We start from the raw sequence: 20,286 nt of genomic DNA, 5'->3' as shown, positions 1-20,286 counted from the left end.
CTACCAGGACTTTAGCATTGCTTTGTAAGTAAGGACACCATTCACTGGAAAAGTAGCTCTTAGGTCTGACTCATTTCAGACCTAGTGTCAGAAGGATGTCTCGGCAGATTGCACCTGAGTGATCTGAAAGAGCTTGTGAACATAAATAAAGTTTCCAAAGCAGAATTATCATTCGCACCTAGATCACACATTTCTGCTTTCTGTGAGAGCATGGCTACTGGAGGAAATTTTAGGAAATCTTTAGAGGGAATGACTCTCGCATCAATATTTGAAATGGTTCACAGTTCACACCTATGTTTCTCTGCCCCACCCACCTGCCCTGAGAAATAGCTGGTTTGTAAATGCACACAAAAAGTTCAAAAGTGCAAGAGGATCGTGTTTTCAGCAAGCATTTGTTGTTTTTTTCCTTTGGATGCAAGGACAATGGAATCGAAACCCAGACAAATCTGTCTCTTTTGGCCATGAAATCCTAGTACCATGTTATGCTTCACTTCCTGCTTGTGGATATTTAAAAGGCACCGTTGCACAAAGCCATGGGCTTGGCAATAGCTAATCTCTTTAAAGGAGCAGATGGCCAGTGCCCAAATTACGTTTTTTTAATTATTTTTCTGATCCCTGGAACAACTCATGTCTAAAGTTTGGTTATGAAAGGATCCAAATACCAATTTCCATTTGACGGTTACTCCTAAACTCTAACTGCCCCTTTTTGATTTCAAGATTCTTTTAGCAATTGTGGTTTTAAGTGGGTCTTTTTTGTCAGATTACTCACTTACTGGGATATAGGATCTCAGCTATATAAGCAACAGGAAAAGGTGGAAGTGATGTTACTGTGTCCTGAGATGGTAGTGTTGACCATACTGCTTTGTAATGCAGGTGGAGATGTTTGTGTCTTGTTGATCTGTACAACTCCAGTATTTGTGTGTACAGGTGCAAACACTGCACACCCATGGAATGTAACATGTAAACACCCAAATGCTCATTCCTGACTTCCCAAACCCATAGGTTAGCAAGTTAGGATTGTTCACATCTGAACCTGCTCTGTAGGAAGATCAGATGCCGAGCCTTATACTGAGTCAGTCCAATGGCTTGTCTGTCACAGTACCACCAGCCCTGAGTGACAGATTTTCTCTGGAGCCTGCGACAGAAATGTTTCACAGCCCTACTACCTCAGAGGCTTGGGATTGAATTTGCAGCTTTTTAAACACAAGCTGGGGATTGAACTTGCAGCTTCCTATATTCAAAGCTGACTTGCTGCTGGGGCCCCTCCCCTGTGGAGCTCTGACCTCTCCCAGTCTCAGTGAAGAAATCCAGTTGGGAATCATTAATCCAAAAACAGCTCTGCTGTAAAACCCAGATACTTTGGGCTTAAACAGAAAAAAGAGTTCTAGTCAGAAGTGAGCTACTTTTATGAGTATGGGGGAAAGAGGGGGACAAGCAAGCCAAAAGAGTCAGAATCCTATGACTTTGGTGTAAAATGGAATTCAGTTTTAACATAGCAGCTGTTGGAATCCATGTGTGTGAAGGCATTTCATTATACAGAACAGTCAATAACATTCTTAAGTATAAAATATTTCAACTGGCGGGGGGGGGAGCAAAATAGGAGACTTACATGGACCATCAAATCCTGCCAGTGAATTCCAGAACTGCTGAGAACAAAGCACACTTCATTGGGGACCTGCTGGTTGCTATCGTCAACTGAGCCACTTACGGTAGGAATCTAAATAAATATATGGAACTCGGTCGTTCCTTTCTGTGAAATGTCTTGGCTGCAGCGTGCGGGGGTCAATTTCGGCAGTGTGCTCCTGCTACCTTGCTGTTTCAGTAATGCAAAGCAACTGTAAATCTGCCCTAATTGGGTCAATGGATGTTTTGCACCACTGGAGCAGCATAGAAAGGCCTGGGCATTCTCTCAATCCTGACCATACATCTACCACATCTTGACATGGTTCTTTTGGCTGCCAAGTATTTAAACAGATAAATTCCTACCTCCCCCCCCCCGGGTTGTTGCCTTTTTAAATAAAAATGTACAATGGGTTAGTAAAATAGCAGCCATTTCTGTTTCTTTCAGTGCTGAATACTCCTCTCCTCTTGGCATCAGACCCTTTTTCAAAGCTATACATACATACCTATTCGACTTGATTGAAACAAAACTGCTCAGCTTGAACTTTCGGTTTCAAAGCTCTGCCTTGAATGGTGCATTGCTAGAAGGTAACTGCTTTCACTTTTTAGAGCTGATGATGAATAAGCTGCACCATTGTTCACTTTCATTATAAACACACACACAAAAGACCACATAGAACAGAGAAACAGTCTATTTTCTAACATCAAACAATGTGACTCAGTACAAGATTGCCTAAATGTTTCACGAGGTATCAAAGCTAAAGTCAGCTTGTTAAGCTACTGATGGGTGAATAAAACATCATTTTCCTTTTCTAATTATCTGACAGGAGAGAGGTTTCTGGGCAATGTTTTCAGATGTATTTGTTATTTGCGGAACCATTTGTTTTCCTTTGGTTAGGTACTCATCAGGGGCACAGTCCAACAAGATGGTCCCCGATTTCAATGAACAGGAGATGCACAGTGTTCAATTCAACGACATTTGCATAGACAATGTGCTGCATGATTGCTCAGTTGCTCATTCTATTCACACAAAGAATAAGAAGAGACGTGCTGGATGAGACCAAAGGCTTATCTAGTGTATGGTTACCAGGTTTTTTTCAATGAATCCAGGATACCCGGGGACTTTTTTTTTTTTTTTGGAAGCTGAGTAGCAACAGGGAGTCATAGAATCATAGAGTTGGAAGAGACCACAAGGGCCATCGAGTCCAACCCCCTGCCAAGCAGGAAACAGTAGTCAGTAGTGGGGATGGTGAGGCAAAAGACCCTAGGCCCAAGCACACATTCATATTGTATGAAGGTGCAAAGCCCTTCTTTCACACCCTGTGAAACATAAATGTGCAGTTTCTTTTAAAATTGGGCAACGGCGCGCCACCCACCCATGATTCCTGAGCCTTCCCTGATCTCCTTCCCTTTTTGTTTTGACAAATCAAAGGAGGCTTGGGAGTCACGGGCGGGTGGCTGTTGCCCAGGAAGGGCCAATCTGGAAGTGCAGTTAGCTCTGGCTGGCTTCAGGTACTGCTTGCTGCTGTGGCACAGGTAAAATGGCGGGCGCCATGGCAGTGAGCGGTGAGCGACTCCTGACGCCAGCCAGAGCCAACTGTGCTACCAGGCTGGCTCCAGGCTGCTGAGGCTGCCGCTGCCACTTTTCCTGGGGACAGATTTGCAAATCTGGGGACATTTCGGAGACAGAATTTGTCCAGGGACAGATATGCAAATCCGGGGACTGTCCCTGGAAACCAGGGACATCTGGTAACCTTAATCTAGTACAGCATCCAGTGACCAAACAGTTGCGCATGGGAAACCCATGAGCAGGAGACAAGTGTACCTGCATTCTCCCCACTTGTGATTCCTAGTAACTGCTCTTCAGAGGCAGGCTGCCTCTGATCCCCAAGGTAATAGACAGCCACCATCCCTAATAGTCACTGATAGCCTGATCCTTCATAAATTCACCTAAGCCCCATTTAAAGCCAGCCAATTGATGGCCATCATGGCATCTTGTAATTCTATAGTTTCCTTATGTAAAGGTAAAGGGATCCCTAACCATTAGGTCCAGTTGTGACCGACTCTGGGGTTGTGGCGCTCATCTCACTTTATTGGCCTTGGGAGCCAGTGTATAGCTTCCGGGTCATGTGGCCAGCATGACTAAGCCGCTTCTGGCAAACCAGAGCAGCGCACGAAAACGCCGTTTACCTTCCCACCGGAGTGATACCTATTTATCAACTCGCACTTTGTGCTTTCGAACTGCTAGGTGGGCAGGAGCAGGGACTGAGCAACAGGAGCTCACCCCGTCGTGGGGTTCAAACAGCTGACCTTCTGATTGGTAAGCCCTAGGCTCTGTGGTTTAACCCACAGCACCACCCGTCTCCCTGAGGAACAGCACTGGGAGAAGGCAATTGCACCCATGTCCTGGACTGAGCTTTCAAAAGGGATCTGGTTGCTCACTGTAGGAACTAGGATGATGGTTTAGATAGGCCTTTGGTCTGACTCATCAGGCCTCTGTTTATATTCTTCCCTATGAGATTTGCCTCATAAATGCACAGCGCCACCCGCGTCCCTTTATGCACTGTTTAAATACATATTTTCTTTTGTCTGTCCTGCTCTCCCAACACACACCCTCATTAGATGCCCCCTGGCTTCTAATACTATATAAGAGGGAGAAGAACTTCCCTATATCCACTTTCTCCACACCATACATAATGTTGGACACCACTCTCATATCCCCACTTGCCCATCTTTTTTCCTAAACTAAAATGACACAAATGGTGCAACCTTTCCCCACAGAGGAGCTGTTCCAGTGCCATAATGATTTTGCATGCCCTTTTCTGAACCTTTTCCAGCACCACAGTATCCTTTTTAAGATGCAGTGGTCAGGCCTGTACACAATATGCCAAGCGCACACCATAATTTGTATAATGGCATTATTATATTGGCAGTTTTATTTTTAATCCCTTTCCTAATGGTACCTAATATGGAATTCACCTTTTTCAAAGCTGCTGCACACTCAGTTGACATTTTCATTGAACCCATCATGACCCCAAGATTTCTTTTCTTGTCAGTCACTGCCTGTTCACACCCTGTAAATGTCCATGTTTAGATTTATTTATTTTTGCCCCAATGTGCATCACTCGGGTTGCTTGCTTCACTTGCCAACACTGAATCTCATTTGCCATCTTGATGCCTATTCGCCCAATTGGGAAAGATCCTTTCATGGCTCCTGGCAATATCTTTTTGTTCTTATCACCCTGAACAATTTATCAGCAATCATGGCCACCTCACTACTCACCCCCTAGCTCCAGAGCATTTATGAATAAGCTAGATAGCACAGGCCCCAGTTCTGATCTTTGGGGGACTCCACTTCTTACATTCTTCTTTTGTGAGAACTGTCCATTTATTGTTATTATCCATTTCTTTCAACAGTTATTGTTCCATAAAAGGTGCCACCTCCTTACCTCATGACTAATTTTTAGTGCAACTGGTAAGTTTGGACCTGTCCATAGCTGTCAACTTTTCCCTTTACTTACGAGGAATCCTATTCAGAATACAGTGGTACCTCAGGTTACATACGCTTCAAGGTTACATATGCTTCAGGTTACAGACTCCATTAACCCAGAAACAGTACCTCAGGTTAAGAACTTTGCTTCAGGATGAGAACAGAAATTGTGCTCCGGCGGCACGGCGGTAGGCCCCATTAGCTAAAGTGGTGCTTCAGGTTAATAACAGTTTCAGGTTAAGAACGGACCTCCAGAACGAATTAAGTACTTAGCCTGAGGTACCACTGTAAGCGAATTTCCCTTAAAAAAGGGAAATGTTGGCAGCTATGGACCTGTCTTGGCAAAAATCAGGTGAAGGCAATCATGTTTTGGTCTGCCATCTTGAATAAAAATGGCACCCTGCATCAAAACATCAATGAAGTCTGTTGCCCCCACCCCATAAACTCTCATTTAATGTTTGGCAATGATATATTGAGAGGCAGCTAAAGCCATGCCCCAAAATGGGTGGTCACAGCAAAGTCATCTAGATTCAAAATGGAACCTGGTACCCAAATGCCAAACATCCTTGCTTGTTGGTTCACATGATGGAAAAAGCCTTGGTAACCCCTCCTCCCAAGGTAAGGAGTGTGACCTAGCTAAGCTTGGCAGGACAGCTTACTCTATGGTCTTAACCCCTTCATGCATTAATTAGTCTTAAGCATGTTGGCTATATGACACTGATTTATCCCATGATCTCAAGAGGTAGCTGAACCTATAGAAAGCAAACGAACAAACCATTTCCCAAAATATATGGTAGATCCATACGTGTCTGACACCTGACATCATGTATGGTGTCAAATGTGGGGCAGGTGGCTGTGGTTTCAGGGGAACAGCCTCATGGGGCAAACTGGGTCCCATGCTAGGTCTAATTTGTCCCATGGGCTGGAGGTTACCTACACTAAAGCATCACATGCAAGCCCTGACCAGGTTAGAACAGCATTCAGAATCATTTCCCCCTCCTACCTGGGAAGAAGCTTGTGTAACTACTAAGTAGATGAGTTATTTTTTCCCCTATTTAAAAGGAAGAAAGATGGCATTCCTCTTTAATTCTCTGTCTTTTATGTTGTACAAATAACTAGCATTTATGGGTTACCATGCTATTCAGAAAGGCTTCGTCTTCTACCATTCAGCTCTCATGCAAGCCATCTATTCTTCCCACCCTTGCTTTGGCACGCACTTCCCTTCTTAGAAACGGTTTCTTAAATAAAGCACAATCCCTGGCAGACTGTTCAGGAATGACTCTTGTGAGAAAGGCTATGTGAAAAGATAATGTGTGAGTGGAAGCGGTATCTTTGTGGTGAATTCATCAGCTGAAACAACTTGATTAAATGCAGATTTTTATCAAAGTAATCCAAGACCTTGTTCTTAAACATCTATTATTCCATTCCATCACAGATGTGTGCATAATGGCTCTATTTTTCCCCCCAAGAAAGGTTACTCTATTCACAGCAAGATATATAGCTGAATACCCTTAATTAGGAGATGTGTCTTTTTTTAACGCCCACAATCACCTTTTCCACTCAGAGTGGGAATTGCCCTGTCTTGTAATGTGCGAATGACAGTCTAAAGAGAAGTTAACTTTAAACAAGGAGACAACGCAAATAAAATAAAATAAAAGTTCAGAAAAATAAAAGTTCTGGAGTCCCTTTTCTCCTAGTTTTCTATTGGCCCATGCCAATGTATAAATACTTTGAATCAAAATTTTAGATCTTCATTGATTATATGCTATCTTTGTTATGCCTCCCCCCGCCTTCCTTTTGTGTCCCTAAGTTCTAGGTTCTTAGATGTATGCATCACTTTACATACTGTAGCCACAACTACACTGCGGCCTGCAACACCTCATATCACTCCTTCATTCTCACCATTTCTCCCAGTGACTTCCTCTTTACAGTAACACACCACCACCCACTCCCCAGCCTTTCTGTTAGTTCCTTACAATTACCTTTGTTGTGAACCAAGAGGTTCTCCTTGTACACTTATACACTTACACACTTGGTCAGTAAGATGGGTGTCCAGCAGGGAGAAGTCTATCTGTTAAACCCATTCCCACCCTGTCCATCTCCTCTACTCTCCACCCTCTTCCTCTTCCAACTCCCCTCTACTCTCCACCTGCTTTCTCTTGACAAAAAATCCTAACACCTCCCCAATTGTCATGCTATGCTACTTTCAACTCCTCTCTCCCACTTAGTATTTCCCACCCCAAGCAGTTTCCTTCCTCCTCTCCTCCAAAAACAAATTCCAAATGTGGTTCACCACAGAGCTGTATGAATGGCAGGCTTTATTATTTATTGTTAGATATGCCTAAAATGATGCGACGATCCCTGTGAGAAGAGCATTAAAATAACTATTTTTATGTATATGAGACCTACAATTCACCTAATACAGCTAGTGCAATTTTATATACAAAAGGCTCGGAAAAGATGAAGTGCAAAACTATAGATCTTGACTAGCTCAAACACTGCAAGAAGCAAATTATTTTGCTTCAAATTATCTGCCTGCTATGCTATACTATCTGGCAGGCAGAACTTTCATGTGAGTTTTTAAATAAGAGAATCTGCTTCTCTTTATCTCAGACTATTATCTGTGGTGTATCTAGGGCACTAGTGACAATGGCAGATAAGCTTTACAGTAGTTACACTGAATTTATCAAACAAGACAAAGCCAATGACTAGGGCTGCAATTTTTTTCCATGCTAAATTGCTCTTTTCACCGTAGAATCTTGCATAATTCACAGGACATTGTCCAAATCATAGAAATTTCACATCCCAATGTAAAATATTTATTGTGACAGGGGAAAGGGTTTCTGACAATGTAAAAGGAATTTGTGACAGCTGTCAACAAGGCAGAACATATGATGTGTCAGACCTGCGAAAAGAATATTATTATTTTAAAAAGATAATGTGTTGTAACAAAGATGCTCCCTTCAACTCCTCTGATAAGCCCCCTCACCTGTGCGCTTTTTAAGGGGTATGCTGAGACAAATACAATACCTACATATAAATTTGCTGAACACAACTAAGAGTCTGAGTTACAGCTGGCTATAAACACTCAATAGACTATCACTTTGCAGATGACATAGTGAAAGCATGGGGTGGAGTGCTGAAATGAAAATGCATTTGGATATCTGAAGAGAGCCTAGGCAAATTCATCGGATGATCTGAAGGGTGTGCTGATCACCTGGCTTGTGGGAGTAGCTGGGTGTAGGGATGCCAAAAAAGAATGTCAAAAACGCCAGATTGATCAGCTCTAGTGCTTTATTAAAGAAAGGTGCAGTTTTACAGCAAATCACCTTGCTAGGTCTCCCAGCCTTTACAGCCACAGAATAGACACTGCAGTGAGGAGATGGCTTGCCCACATCCAAGCAAACATTCATACATTATTTTTACACAAAGCAGCATGCGTCGCTTTGGCCAGGACTTCCCATCACTTCACCTGACCAGATGAGGACATAGGTGGCAAATACCCAAACTTGCAGATAGTTCCCCTTTCTGGGCTCAGAACCCAGCACCCTAAGCTAAGGATAACATCAAAGGTAGCTAATTAGTTTATATCAAAGCGAGTGAATATAAACATATATGAGCTCATTGCTTCCTACCAATTAATTGTGGGGTTATCTTGACTACCAAGACGGTGTCTGCTGAGCTTCCAGAACAGTTCACCTTTGGTTCAACACAACGGGGGACAGTAGCAGTGTATGTGATGGAGCAGAGCCAACACTGGCATCACTGAGGTTTATCTGGATGGGGCAGGGTGGCAGCAATATTGTGGCTGCATGGGGGCACTGGGGTGAGTGTTAGGTTGGCTCAACCAGCGCACCTGCACAGCCCCCAATTTGCCACCCTGGCCCACCCCAGCCCTATCCAAGTAAGCTGATGTTGAGAGGACAGCTCTGCCCCAACACATGGATCACTCCAGTCCTGGAGAGGGAACATCACACAACTCAAATATGTAAAGTAGGTTCTTGCACAGGAACAGGAGATCACATAATCAGGTCTCCATACAGCAACCAGGTGCAATATGCAGTTGTTGCAAGGAGACGGCATTATGTGGGCAGCCATCTTTTTCTCCATGCATTTCCTCAGGAAGAGTTTGAACGAGGGTAGAGCCACCATCCAGTGCTCTCCTGCACTCCCACTCAACACCACTTCAGCCCCACCCAGGTAAACAGGAGTGATGCCAGTGTTAGGAGGGCAGCTCTGCAACCCCATTGCACCACATGCACAGCTACAGTCAGGTGTGCTCAGTCTGGACCCAAATATAGGGGCATAACACCTGACACTCAGTATAACTTGTGGCTAACTTGACAAAAGGACCACAGCTTTCCACCTCCGTAGCTAGAATCCAAAGGTGCCAGACAAAGCTTCAAAGTGACGTGATATTTTGGAAGGTTATTTTCTCACACTTTGGGGATTAATTTGGAGCAAGAGAATTCCAGGCGCATGTTGTTCATGCAATAGCATTTAGAAAGGGCCAGAGAAACTCTCAATTGCGTCAAAATTGGTCAAAGTACAGTCAGCTACCTTGTGAGCTTTTATCTGCCTCGGGTAATGTCAGGCTGATCGACTGCTGTGTGCATTTTGTAGCCTTGATTGCTGCTGGGAGAAAACTTTGCAGAAGTTCAAAACAAAACTTTTTTATTTTTTTAAAAAATAAGGAAAAGAACAAAAGCTTAAAACAAAAACCTTAACATTTTTAAGTGGGGGCAGATTCTGATTTTATGAGGTGGAGACGGGAAAAATTGAGTTTAAGAAGATCCTGTACAATTTTATAGCTGGAAGCTCTGATTCGTATCCAATAGTGGCTAGTGGCTTACCTATCAAGTCATGTTAGGGCATCTCTTTTTATGTCATTCTTTGCTATACATGTAAGCCCCTAGCTACTCCAAAAAGCTGCTCTAGAGGATGGGGAGACCCTTCAGAACAGAATGGGCGGTGCTCAGCTAAAGCTCTTTTTGCCAGGGCAAAGACACTCTATGTACCTATGTACAGTGGTACCTCGGGTTACATACACTTCAGGTTACATACGCTTCAGGATACAGACTCCGCTAACCCAGAAATAGTACCTCGGGTTAAGAACTTTGCTTCAGGATGAGAACAGAAATCGTGCTCTGGCGGCGCGGCAGCAGCAGAAGGCCCCATTAGCTAAAGTGGTGCTTCAGGTTAAGAACAATTTCAGGTTAAGAACGGACCTCTGGAACAAATTAAGTACTTAACCCGAGGTACCACTGTAGAGCTCTTCCAGCTCAGGGGGAGCCCCGTTTGGGCTAAAGGGCATGGCCACAGCACACAGTGTTGGCGGTGTGACTAGGCCACGCAACCTCATGGAAACCTCCACACATTCTTTCAAAACATGGGGTGATCTTCCAAACTTCTCCATTAATTTCAGAACACTCAGGTTTGGGATGGGGTTGCAAAAAGCAGATGTGACGTAATTAGAAAGAGAACCACCGTCACTGGTTATGTATGCCATTCACAAGACTTTGAGATAATTACTGCCACTCTGCAGCTGACTGGAACTAATGACTGGCACAGATGATACCTGCCCCAGCAGTAGCCCATCCCTGGAGACGCCATTCATAATGGCTTTCCTTTCAGTTGATGAGGCAGTGCTGTGTGCCAGATTACTTAGGATTCAATTCTTGCTATACAGATATGTTTGCCATTCCCCCATTCCAAAGCAGTGTTTTTAATTAACTTGCTGAAAGTTGGTGCTAATGAAAATTGACAGGGAGAGAGATTTATTCCAGACACAGGATGGGTACGTTGAGTTCTAATCTCAACTCTGATATTGACTTCATTTCAACTCATTTAGCCCAAGGTGGATAAAAATCACTTGGGTTTCTTGGTTAATTGATTTTTGAAGAAAAATTAATCAGATTTTTAAAAATTGCTTAACTTCAGTTATAGTGTGTCTTGCAAGTAACTTCTTTTAAATGCATATCTCAGTGTGATATAACCAAAACATATTCAAGTCTACATGCCTGACCTCTTCAACTGAAACCATGAGGCTCTACCTAAAGCATGTCTCAATCCACACATAGTCCCAAGCCATGATTAAGGAAACTTAACTACTGTTTCCCCTTCATGGATCACTGCTTTGTTGTGGTGAAGAGGCTTGAATAACTCAGAGAAGCTATGAGCTATGCTGCGCAGGGCCACCCAAGACGGACAGGTCATAGTGGAGAGTTTTGACCAAATGTGATCCACCTAGAGAAGGAACTGGCAAACCACTTCAGTATTTTGCCAAGAGAACTCCATGGACATAAAAAAGAAGCTTTGAGAAGGCATGCTCTGGTTCATAGGGTCATGGAGAGTCGAACACGACTAAGATGACTAAACAGCAACAAACTACTGTCTGGTGCAGAAGTGACTATTCCAGTGGGGTATTTCCATACTATCACCCTCCTGAAAGTGGCATTGCTGTTGCTTACCAGGATAATGAGGGGGCAGAACGGGGTATGGTGAAGTTGAGATTGTGTGGATGCCCTGGCAGGGCCAATCCAGCACCATTCCCAGTGCATCCACATAGTCCTGGTCTCACCACCATTCTGCTCCTCCACAGTCCCACTAAGCTGGCTAGACCTACCATGCCAGCCACTTCTGTTTGGTGAGATTCTGAACTGATAAACCATGACATGATCAGCCAGCAAATCATAATTGACAATCAAGGTTTGAAATGCATCTGCAAGCCATGGTTTGTACTAATTATGGCTCCATCTGTGCTATACCTGTAAAGCAGTATCATATCACTTTCAACAGTCATGGTTTTCCCCACAGTATCCTTGTAAGTGTAGTTTAAGGGTGCTAAGAGCTGTTAGGAGACATACACCCTCATAGGGCTACATTTCTAGAGTTCCCTGCGAAAGCCTTTCCTACTCCCAGGAGGGAAGGGGTTGTGAGCGGGAGACGATTCCTGCGTCATTCCACCCCCTGCTTCAACTCCAGGGCTGGCACCACACCCCTCCCCATTTGGGCACCCAATAGGAAAGCTCGACAGGGGCGTGGCTTGCTGCTCAAATGCAGCTGCGCCAGCCATCTCCACCATTGCACACAAATTTCCCCCACCATTGCACACACATTTTCTTCGAGTCACCCACCCTCCACTCCCTTTAGTTTAGCTGTTCCTGAGACTTTGCTATGGACCTCTGGTTGGTTGCCCTGTTTAACCAGGGGGCCTGGTAGGAGTTTTTTCCAATTGGCTAAATTGGCCCGGCCTCTTGGTTTTTTTCGCCTACCTCGTAGCAACCGTCACAACTTTCGTGGTATTTGGCGGTTAGGCATTGGAATGTGTTGTTGGTGTTTCGGGGGGCAAGGTGTGGCCATCGCCTTCCCCGACAATTTTGGGTACTCCGCTAAAGGAATCCGGTGGTCGTGGATCCTGTCCGATGCCCGTGTGGCGAGGGGCCATGGCACGACCCTCGGTGACATCAGGAAGAGAGCCTATAGTTGGATTAGCATCAACAGGCTTCCCCTCCTGGTGGTGAACCCCTCCTCAGACTCACCCCTCTACGAGTGGGTGGAGTCTAATCTTCCGTGGTCCTATGCCTAAGCCAATACCTTCTCACATGCTGTAATCAATAAAGTTGTGGCCTTTACTTTACCTTACCCATTGACCTTACATTCTGTTTCCATGTGTCTTTATTCCCCAAGCGGGGATCGGGTCCTCGAATCACAATAGGGATTGATGGTTAAATGTATAATGTAGGAGGGGCCTGCAATTTGGCAGAATGAGTGACATCTATTAATATCAAATCTTGCTCCTTCTTTAGAGACTGGAGTGCTGAGTAATCAGAAAATCAAAACACAACAACAGTTCTAAATCATAGCTTACATGATTGTTTGGAAGGTCAAAAGTGATTGTTTGGAAGGTCAAAACTAAACTATGGTTAGGCATGAGTGATGGGTTTAGAATTGGGTCTGAATTATACTACTAAGCTAAAGACTGCTTGACTTTGTAAAAGCATGTAAAGAAACAAAAATGTATGGTTCCTTGAAATGAGCATTATCACACAATAGAGTGTTTTTTGTTTTTTATTGACAATGAATTATTACATTTATTATCGGCATCCATATTAATATTTAGCAAACATTGCCTCCAGTTCCTCCAGCATCTTCCCTTCCTCATCCCTGGTGATTCCCAATCCATGTTTGGAATGCACTTCTTTTTTATTTGAGATTCATGACTACTCAAAAGTCTCATTGAGGCCAACAGGTATGTGGGTATAGACTTCAATCTAAGATTATCATCGATTTGTTTTTAATGTTTGATTTTATTGGTATTCTAATGACTATTTTATATTGTCTTATGCAAACTACTTAGAGGTTTCTGTCACTGAAGCAGTTATATGAATCTTCTAAAATAATAAATCAATGAATCATATCTATAGCACTTTGTGACTGTCAGCAAATGCTTTCAAGAAATTTTCTCACTAACAAGAATTTTGTGAAGTAGGTTGTTGATTCCAAACTAAAACCAGAATTGAGTGAAACTTGATTGCTGTTATCTGGATCGTCAGTGCCAGATTTATGTATAAGCTAAACAAGCTGTAGCTTAGGGCCCCACTCTCTTGGGGGGCCCCAAAAAATTAAAGAAAAAAAAACCTGGATGTACATTTTTTTAAATATAAGATAAAAAACAAAATACAACCTACATACAGCAACAGTGTTTTGTGTTGTGTAGGCTCCTATGATGTAAGTAATGGGCATATATAGCATATACTCAACACACACAAAAGCGGCAATTTGTTGTTGACAAAGGACAGCTGGACATAGAAAGGGCCCCATTACCTTCAGTAGCTTAGGGCCTCATCAAACCTAAATCCAGCCCTGTGGATAGTTTATCACTGAACAAAGAACTGAAAGTAAGACTTGCACATCCCCATGGTATTATTATATAATACACTGCATCCACTTACAGCTGTTGCCCAAAATATTTGAGGAAGAACAATATCAGTCATTTCAACCATCTCAAAAGTGGCCAAGAACCTATATAAAACATCCAAATCCATGAGGCAGTCAAAAGAAAAATGTGACATGAAAGAAGCAGGTTATACATCCAACTTTTTTGTCCAAATAGTATTTGAGGAAAGATGCAGAGTTGTCTGGACAACCTCATGATTCATCTCCATTGCCATCTCTTAGAGAAATGAGCCATCTTGGCTCATTAACTCATAAACGATCCCATTTTATACAATTGTGATGACCCACTGACCTGTAGCCTAGCCACTCAGATAAAGACACAATGTAGTGATGACAGATGATTTTAATCCCATTTTCTGCTTGCTTGACAGGATTTATGTAAGTATTCCTGCCCTGTTTTCCATGCTATATTTAAAGCAATTAATATTTCAATCCATCCAATAAGCCTGCGCACTAAAGCACACCAGGTTTTCATATGTCCATATATTGTCAGGTAGCCAAAGATAGATACATAATTGAAAGGTGTGTAGTCAGTCTCATGTTCTCCTGAATCTTTGTGTGCAAAACTGTTGAATTAATATCCCACTATTCTGAATATGTATTTCTCAGAGTTCCAAATCAGGGATGCTGGTGTGTTTAGGTATTTGGAGTGTGGGAGAAAAGAGTGGGGAAATATGTGGTATAGCAGCTAGATTGCTGAACTATGATCTGGGAGACAAGTTCGTCTCTGCACTCAACCATTAAGCCCACTGGGTGACCTGGGACCAGGGACCGTCTCTCAGCATAACCATCTTCACAGGATTGCAATAAGAATAAAAAGGAAAGTTTGTGTGTATAGCACCATGTTCTCCTTGGAGAAAATGTGGGATATAAATGTAATAACAAATTAAAGATGAATCAATATGTGGTTCCTTGCCTTAGGGGCCTTCAGGTAAAAAAAAAAGAGTATATAAATAAACCATAACATACCAACTTACCCAGACGTAAGTCCCCTTGAATTCAGTAGGACTTACCTCTGAGTGGCATGTATAGGATTGGACTTTTGTGGACTAGGTTTCTGCAGGGCTAGATTAACCATTAAGCAAAATAAGCATGTGCTTAGGGCATCAAGGGAAGAGGAGCACCACATAAATATTTCATTGGCGGATTTTTAACATTAATGATCACAAAATTGCTCAGCTGAGTGTTCATTTCCTCAATTCAAGTATGTTTAAAAATTCCCATCTGAACAACTATGCAACAAGGCAGGCTGGATTCCTTACCTCTACAAAGTATGGAAGCAGATGTGTTACATAAGATTAGTTTTGAGGATCTGATCAAAGACTTTGCAATTAGAAAAAGTAGAAGTTTTTTTCAAATACATATAAATAAAGTGGAAGTATTCAAAAATAAACATTATTATCAATCTTACTGTAGGTTTTGTCTCATTTCAGGGGGGGGAATCATTTTGCAGTTTATTATTTCTCATATTCTGAATTAGATATATATGGGGGCACCAACATATTTTACACGCTTAGGGCCTCTAAAGTTCTTAATCCGGCCCTGGCTTTATGTATAGGATTATGCTTTTGTGGACTGACCACATAGGGTGTTATCCTCTGCACAGCTGGCACAAACACAAAGTCACACATGGGGAGGAGAGAGAGAGAGAGAGAGAGAGAGAGAGAGAGAGAGGAAATGCAGGACTATGTGACACTTCTATGCAAAGCATAAATATATACAAGATAAGTACAGTAACTAATCACAACACAGTAATGGGAGATAACCCAATCTTCCTAGGTAAGGAAGGAGACAAAGTGTTAATTAAATGCAATTAGCCACTTCCTGATTAACAATGGGCTTGGAGGTAAGTGGTGAAGAAGTTTCATAAACTTGTTTGTTCTTCTTTCAGTGGAGTCTAATAGCACCTTGGATGAGTAGCGTCCAGCATTTAAATACACAAATGGCATCAGGTACCAGAAAAGTATGTAATTATAAAGGTAAAGGGACCCCTGACCTTTAGGTACAGTCGCAAATGACTCTGGGGTTGCGGTGCTCATCTTGCAACTTCAAAATCTGAATCACTGCAGATCCTTATTCTTCTACAAGGAAATACTTCCACATCTAACAACCACCAGTGTTGATTCTTCTTTGTGTAACTAGCTAAGACCATTGCACCATAAATTCCAACTGGAGCCAGAAAAAAATTCTTCTGCTGCTTGAAGTTCATCAGACATTTTCAACTCTTCAGATGCAATTATTTTCCGATGAACAAATTACATGGATTTAGTATCCTACCACATTTTCTAGAGTAAATTTGCATAAAGAATATGCTAGGCTTTGTGCATTTCTGCGTTGGTGCTGTTGGATAAAAATGGAAACTGCTGAATTAAAGTGGACACGTTATACATTATATTTTGAACTAATAAACTGGTTCTCAGATACAAAATACACACCAAGGGTACTGGTAATAAATATGTAACCTGTACCCAACTAGGCATTTTAAGTGGCTTGCAGAATTCTGAAAAGCACAATAAAAAAATCAAAACACATTACATATTAAAAATTAAAAATGAATAGACGCAACAGCAAAGCATAATAAAAAAGTATAATAAAAAACAGCAAAAAACTAAAAACCAGTGGGGACAGGGGCTGTCACTGAACTACAACTTTCAGCATCCTTGATTATTCATAGAATCATAGAATTGCAGAGTTGGGGAGACCTTAAGGGTCATCTAGTCCCACTCTCTGCAATGCCAGAATCTCAGCTAAAGCTGTAGTCAGGTCTGAAGGGTTCCCCAGACCTGGCCAAAGGGAAAAGGAAAGCCTTAGCAAAGAGACTGACCCTTAGTTTATTAACTCACTGCTTAGTAATTGGCTGCTTTATTTCTAACCCCAATTACAAAAAATTGTTGGAACCTATTGTGCTTCTGGTAAAATAATTGAGGGTGCAGCTGGGTCCATAGCCTTTCTCCATGAGTGAATGAGTGAGTAAATAAAATGGAAAGGAGATGGAAGTTCTTCTCTAGCTCAGATTGCAATCTAAGCAGGAAAACAACTATGGGGTTGGAGGTGAGCACTGGTGAAACAGCAGGGGGACTTAAGGGGTTAATTCTGAGCATTACCCAGACATGGCACCACTACTGCAGCAAAGGGCCTGCCCCAAACATTCAAATGCAGATCATCCACCTGCACTTTCTCTGTCACTTAAAAAAAACAACCCACAAAAACCTTTACTCAGCAGTATTATCTGAAACTTTCCGATGCTTGGAATTAAGGAACATATTCCACTGAGGTCAGTAATAGGATTGTGTGTTTTTTTAAGACTAAGTGAGGTCTCCTTGCATAGTACACTCATGTATAACTTTTGATTCTTGCCTCCCCAAAATAAATACAATTTTGAGCAAGAAAGAATTAGTGCCCAACACACATGAGTGTATTCACCCCCGATGAATCCTGCAATTTATAGACATGGACATCATTCATCAATGATGCTCTTTGCTTGTATTTTATAGTCAGGAATCAGTTCCTGCCTGCTGAATGTAACCCATGAAGCAGCCTTAAGTGTGACATGTAATTTAGTGCAATTTATCAAACAGAGTTTGGCTGACAGTCAATTACCACCACTCCGAGTTTGTCTCATAAACGGAGACTAGATCTTACATAGGTTTGATTTCTAGAATTAAACCCTTGCAGCTATAGTCAGGGAGATTTCTCAAGTTTTGAGACTATTTGAGGGAGATTTGTTTGCTAGAGTTTTTATGTTTTTGACCTGCTGAATCCAAATTTGTCTGTATCTAAGCAACACACTTTAGTTTTGACCCTGAAACCAAGGATGACAGCAGCCAAGATGGTTAATGCCAATTGTTTTTCATCATAACTATGCCCTTACAGCTAAAAGTTTAACCATTTTTGATGAAATTTTGAGTGCAAGCTAATATTAGCCCTAACATTTATCCCAAACTTTGTAGAAGCCTAGGTTAAAGATTTACAAAATGGTAGCCAACTGCATTTTATTTTTGGCAGTAATGCAAAATAATTGTTAAAACAACTATTCTTGTCATTGAATTTTAAATGATGCATCATTTTGAATATAAACCAGTCGTTTTTGACACTGCAAGGCTAAGGAAATGGAAATTTAAACATACAAAATAGCTTCCAATACTGCCACATCTGAAATATATGTGCCATTTAGTGATCAGAACAACTATTAAGGATTTTAAACAACAGAAATAATTGTTGATATTACCTTACAACAACACTTGTCATTATTTGTATACCTGCTTTTATACATTGTATTAATCTTTTTGTTGTTCAGCCCAACATCTTTATATTTCCATGGCCTTTTGACAGAATCTAAACCAGCCAGAGGAAAAACTGGAATGCACATAAAGTGGGGGCCAAAATGGTGAAGACTGTATCTCACAAGAATATAATAAAAGCCTGATGGTTCAGGCCAGCAGCCCATCTAGTCCAATATCCTGTTCTCACACTGGCCAGATGCCTATGGGAAACCAATGGGGACACAAGTGTATCAGACACAGAGCACTGGTTTTTCCTTCAATAAAACATGTCATTCTAAACATATGAATGCAGTGCATCCCCATTGTGGACAAGCTGACTCTCCACTTTGGGGCTGTGGGACTCATAGGTCAGAGAGCTCCTTATACTACCACCAAAAATAGTGTCCCTAGAAACAGTATTTGCACATATCATAGCATATGTGCAAATATCTGCTACAATCCTGTGCAGAATTATGTTCAAATACGACCCACCAGACAGATGCTTATATCTCAGTGAACATGTATAGGACTGGGCTGAATTTTATATAAGGATTGGCCCTGTGGTATGCACAGCCTTGTCTTGCTCAGGGGACTCAGAAGGAATAGCTGGGAAAGCTGCTGCCCATGCCTCACCTTACCTAATAGCAGGGCCATCCCCAATTTTCCACATATATATAATCTTGCAGTACAAGAATCTAATAAGCACATTTTTCTCATTGCCATTTTTAAAAACAACTGAATCATTCCAGCAATCGTTTCCCAGTTACAAATTGTACCTCATTATTTTAAACTGATAAATAATCAAGTTTGCACATAGTCAATGCGGGATTTTAAATTGCTCATGAAATGAATTAAATAAAGTGCATTATTATTTTTAATAAGGGAACTGTTGAAAGCTGTTCACTTTACTAAGGTCTCTCTTTTATTAAATTCTGTTTTGTTTTTCATTGGAAGGCAAAGAAATCTGCCCTGAACTTTACAGTTATAGATGGTACCCTTCCCTCTCATTACTGGGGATGATGAGCAATTTTCAATCCTTGAAAACAAGAAGAATCAATATAAAGCTCCAGTAAACAGAAAGCCGCTTTGTAGGCACTTTGTAGGCTATGTTGGTGTTTTTGTCTTCATTTCAGTGGATGGAAATCTTGTACATAACTTGTTTTATTTATTTATTTGATGCAGCAATGGCTGATGCCCATGCAGGAGTGGTAGAATAGAAGCCAAGGAGACAGACAAGGAGTCAGTGAATCCGCAGCCAATGACAGACTGAGCCAATTCATTCTGGTTTTGCCCCCATCTGCCTCCCTATTGAGTTCTGCAATGGAGGGGAAAGCAGACAGCCAGTGCCATACCCTGAACTGGTTGTATGAAAGCAGGCAGGTGGGGATGGCTGAGGGCAGGCTAAGGTTGGTGGGACAGCACCCCATTCATCATAATGGACCAGACTGCACTGATTTAATGGATTAAAAAACAACAACACCCAGAACTTTCAGGATCAATTATCCTCCCAAGGTGGTCGGCAAATCAATATAATGATTACACAAAAACAATAAAATATCAAAATAACATAGCAAATAAGTAAATCGGACAAATAAAATGGATTAAAAATTTGGCAACAGTGAAAACATTAAAATAGAAGCACTGGATAAAATAAACACACACCATCAGTCATCCCAAAGTGGAAAAAAATTCTTTAAGCCCTGGAGGCCAACAAGGAAGAGACCAAAATGTTTTAAGCTTTAAATTATTAGATAGATGATAGATAATATATTACATATTTTAAAAGTTTACCTTCTTTATATATGCTTCATTGATGTATTTTTTGTGATCCACAATGGATGCTTCTATTTAGTTTCTGATCTGACTAATGAAGGCACTTTTAATAGAATGAAGCGATGGCATTTTTTACAGGCAAATAGGACCATGGCATCTTAGAGATGAAATGGTTTGTGAGGG

The 20,286-nt window shown here is 41.7% G+C and overlaps 1 long non-coding RNA gene across 1 annotated transcript in view; it reads left to right on the top strand.

Annotated features, from left to right (window-relative positions):
* Window positions 1-1,587: 1,587 nt before the first annotated feature.
* Window positions 1,588-20,286, top strand: part of LOC309539070 — a 66,941-nt gene continuing 48,242 nt past the window's right edge. The window contains exon 1 of the long non-coding RNA XR_014222658.1: window positions 1,588-1,709. This is a non-coding gene — a long non-coding RNA (uncharacterized lncRNA). The remainder of the gene's footprint in view (window positions 1,710-20,286) is intronic.

This window comes from Podarcis vaucheri (assembly GCF_965113315.1).
Source record: "Podarcis vaucheri genome assembly, chromosome: 8".
Classification (NCBI taxonomy): domain Eukaryota; kingdom Metazoa; phylum Chordata; class Lepidosauria; order Squamata; family Lacertidae; genus Podarcis; species Podarcis vaucheri.
Note: the sequence above shows the minus strand (reverse complement) of the source record. Positions and strands in the feature narration are given on the sequence as shown.